The sequence below is a fragment of the Cydia amplana genome, chromosome 24 (assembly GCF_948474715.1).
Source record: "Cydia amplana chromosome 24, ilCydAmpl1.1, whole genome shotgun sequence".
Classification (NCBI taxonomy): domain Eukaryota; kingdom Metazoa; phylum Arthropoda; class Insecta; order Lepidoptera; family Tortricidae; genus Cydia; species Cydia amplana.
This window is the reverse complement of record NC_086092.1, coordinates 6,005,173-6,009,666: the sequence shown is the minus strand read 5'-3', so window position 1 is coordinate 6,009,666 and position 4,494 is coordinate 6,005,173. Positions and strand designations below refer to the sequence as shown.

At 35.6% G+C, this 4,494-nt stretch overlaps 1 protein-coding gene across 1 annotated transcript in view; it reads left to right on the top strand.

Moving 5' to 3' along the window:
• LOC134659251 (U-scoloptoxin(01)-Cw1a-like) overlaps nucleotides 1–4,494 on the top strand; it is a 187,458-nt gene that overhangs the window by 151,441 nt on the left and 31,523 nt on the right. The window lies entirely within an intron of this gene.

Here is a 4,494-nt window from a genome sequence, read left to right as displayed (position 1 = left end):
TTTTTTACTTTACTGTTATGTGTATGTATGTATGTATGTGTTCTTCAGTATTTTGACTAACTCCTTTATGTGACCATGCTTTCTGTTTATTGGTTTCTTCGGAAAACTGTAATTAAAAAAAAAAGTTAAGACATAAAAATTGTTAAAAATAACATTACTCAATATTACTTATATCTTCAACTTAGCTTTCTGGCTTTAGGGCTTATTAGACGGCGCGCGAACTCATTTCCGATTTTAGTTACATTGTTGACTATTGAATCGACATCAATTCAGCCGACTGATCAAATAACTCAATGTAATGAAACTCGGATGCGAGTTCTCACACCAATTGAGTGAATGTTTCATTCAGCTGTGAATATTATTTGAATATCGCTGTTCTGAGGCAAAAAAAATCATAAAAGGGAAAAATACTCAGACAACATCAAAAAAACTTAAGATTGGTATTGCTAATTGGTACTTTATTATGTGTTGAACCTGTAGACCAGCCATTCTCAAAGTGTGTTCCGCGGAACCCTAGGCTTCCGCGACACCCCTGCAGGGGTTCCGCAAGAATTTAGAATAATAAAATAAGCATAATTATTATGCTTATTAATAAAAAAATACACTTCTAAAAACTATTGTTTTATTTTAGGGTTCCATCAAGAATTTCGCTTTCCAAAAGGGTTCCGTCAAAAAAAAAGATTGAGAACCGCTGCTGTAGACCATACTTGTACTACGGGACTATAGTTGCTTTCCTTTATTGGCAAATAACAAATGTTCTCAGAAAGTCTTTGGCGTGTTAATCATAAAAGTTATGTCACGAACTCACGAAGATGTTTATATAAAAAAACAAAAACGTACATAAACTAGTACTTACTTGGATCTCAGTTTGTATACATTGGCCTTTACACAGTGTTTACCTTAATGTGACCTTAATATTGCGTTTAACTTTGTATTATTATGATTACGACATAAACGGATGTCCTCTATAGAAAAAAAATGTAGTAGAATATAGTCAATTTAAGCCTACATCTTGTAAGAAGTGGCTTGGTTCAAACTAATAACTGAAGAAACACTATACACTAATAAGTACGACTAATTAAAACAATTGAAATACTGTGTTTTGATTATTTAAACAGCGAAAACATCACAATAAACAACGAATTACGAAAGCAAAATATTCGATTTGGGTACGTTCTGAAACTTGACCATAACATAACCCGATATATTATTACGAACAGTGGGCTGAATAAACTCATAATTTTACAAAGAAGAAAAAGAAACAATGTTAACTCCAATTTGAGACAATTTTGGTGTAGCAAAATGAAAATTATATGTTTTATACATTTATTAACAATACTTAAAAGTCCTTATAAAGAGATGTTAGTGGACTGAATTACAAGTTTAGAACGTACTCTATTAACGCCAAAACTGTCACTGTCAAGGAGGTCAATCACCTTGCCCCCCTTGCCCGGCATTATTATTGTAGATGGCGCCATTTTGCGTTTTATGACTTAATTTTTTTTAAATATAAATTAAATAAAACTAAAGGCGAAACATAGTGGCAACACCAGTTGAATTATCACGACAATTACATTTTTTTGAGATTTTTATACTTAAACATGATATTTCTTTTAAAATATTTACAGTATAGTGTTAAAAGTCAAACTATTGAACCAAGTGCGTGGTAGGGGTAGAGGAACTAAAGTAGACAACATATTTTTCATACTTTATGACATACTTAAATTATTTCTACCACTGAAAATTTATGAATAATGGCGTCATTTCCGACAGTGTACTTAGATACAGCACCTTATTCATGCACATAGCCAATACCTACAGTCCTACATGTTAAATATGCAATAACATGTCGTCAACCACTGAAATGCTTCATTAGGTGATTTAAATCATTAGCCAGAATATTTCCATTTTTAGGGTTCCGTATTGTGTAATAGGCACGTAATAGCATCATGAAACCAAAAAATCTTAGTAACGTTATTTCTTATCAGTAAAATAACCCTTATTACTAACTAATATAGAGTTGAGATTTGTTGAGGCCGCGTTACCTTTAAACTTTTTAACATTTGTAGTGAAACATGTAATTAACCGGGCGCACAGACCTCCTCCAATAGACTCCACATTATGAACTGCCATCAAATGGTAAAACGCTGCAAATCAAGTTACAGCGTTTTAAGTAACTTTGAATCAAAAGATTCCTTTCATCTTCTTCTATCATCCCCTTTTTTCAGATTTTTGATATCTCTTTTAATTAAGTCTAAGCATACAGGCTCTATTTTCAAAGTTTAGACGTATTATGTGTGAAATTGTAAATCATGTTGAACAACTTTACTTCTAGGTACCTACCTATTCACAGCGAAATCTTACGGAATCTCCAGAGAATAGGTACTGTGATAAGTGTGATAGTATGGATCCTATGCGGAATTTTACGCTGCGCTCCAAAACACGCATAAAGCTGAGGGCCTACCGCAAACACCGAAGTTCGCAAATTGCAGGCATCTTTCTCTATAATGAATAATCTAATTAAGGCTTAATTAGAGTGACAGAGAAAGATGCCCGCAATTTGCGATATTCGGTTTTCGCGGTAGATCCACTAGTGACTGACGAGAGTACGAGAGAGAGACGAGAATACTGCCAGGCTGAAGCATAATCACTAATCAGACACGTCACAAGCATTCGGATAGGAAGGCCATTTTTTATGACATAGGTTGCGTACCTCAAAAGGAAAAAACGGAACCCTTATAGGATCACTCGTGCGTCTGTCTGTCCGTCTGTCACAACCTATTTTCTCCGAAACTACTGGATCAATTAAGTTGAAATTTGGCACAAATATGTAAGTTTGTGACCCAGACGAACTTGTAACGTAAACAAATGAATTTTAAATATGGAGGCCACTTTTGGGGGTAAATCAGGTAAATGAGCAAATTAAAAAATAAAGTTTTTCAAACTATGTATCGTGTTACATATCAAATGAAAGAGCTCATTGTAAGAATCTCAAATATTTTTTTTTTATAATTTTAAGATAAATAGTTCAAGCAATAAGCAATTATTCAAGAAAATAGGCAAAAAATGACCATTCCCTCTCCTTTATCTCCGAAACTACTGGGTCTAAAAAAAAAATACACAAAATAGTTCTTTACCTATAGATGACAGGAAAACCTATTAGAAATGTGCAGTCTAGCGTGAGTCGGACTTATTTACTTAGTTTTTAATCCGACCCCTACGGGTTTTAATAGACATTTCACTCACGTTTCACATAAAAAATACATTGTTAAAAATTGTGTAATGTACGGAACCCTTGGAACGCGAGTCCGACTCGCACTTGACCGCACATAACGGAAACCGCTTATGCTTGTTTGCCACTGTTAAAAATGCAACATCTAATAAGCGATCTATGGCCAGGCATAATGCCAATCACGGACGAACGTGACATTTTTTCTTGGTATAGTAACGTCGCGTGTACAGAAACAATAGTCAATAGTACAAATTAATTAGTTCAGTGGCTGTAGTGGCGATTCCTTGGATTGGTTTCCTGCTAGGGGGCTGTTCATAAATTACGTCATCTAGTTTTGACGTTTTTGACCCCCCCCCCTAAAATCATCAAAAAATCATGCTTCGAAAGACCCCGAATACCTCCATTCCTTCTAAATACGTCATGCTACCATCATCCGATGTCCAGACCGCCCCCAATTTGAAATGACGTAATTTATGAATAGCCCCTTTCGTGTTTTAGGTATAAAACACTAGCTTCTGCCTGCGACTTCATCTGCGTACAATGATGATGATGATTGATAAAAAAAGGGTCAAGTGCGAGTCGAACTCGCGTTCCAAGGGTTACATTTTTAACGATGTATTTTTCATGTAGAACGTGAATGCAATGTCTTTAAAAAACCCGTGCGGGTCGGATCAAAAACTACGTAATTAAGTCCGACTCACGCTTGACTGCACATTTCTAATAGGTTTTTCTGTCATCTATAGGTAAAGAATTATTTTGTGTATATAAAAAAATAATTAGACCCAGTAGTTTAGGAGATGTCGAGAGACAGACAGACGCACGAGTTATCCTATAAGAGTTCCGTTTTTTCCTTTTGAGGTACGGAACCCTAACAAACTATGGTATGTCCTTCCCGGGCCCTGAAACTATCTCCATAGCAAATATCATCAAAATCGATTGAAGATTGAGGAGGTACCTAACAGAGAAACAAAGAGATAGAATTAGGTATTACTTTCGCTAAAATTGATTTTTCTTTATGAAGCAAAAACCAAGCAGACGAATCTCTCAATGGTAAGCGATTACCATCGCCCATGGACATACGCAACACCAGAGGGCCTGTAGGACTAGTACGGACTGGAGTGGAACATGTCGAGCATTTTCGACTTAAAATACGTGAGTAACCCGTTTTTAATATATTTCATATATTTTAACTCTAGCTCCATGGGGTCCCAGCGCGCATAAGTTGTTCGCAGAAATCGCGAAGCGTCTGGTTGACGTTAAGC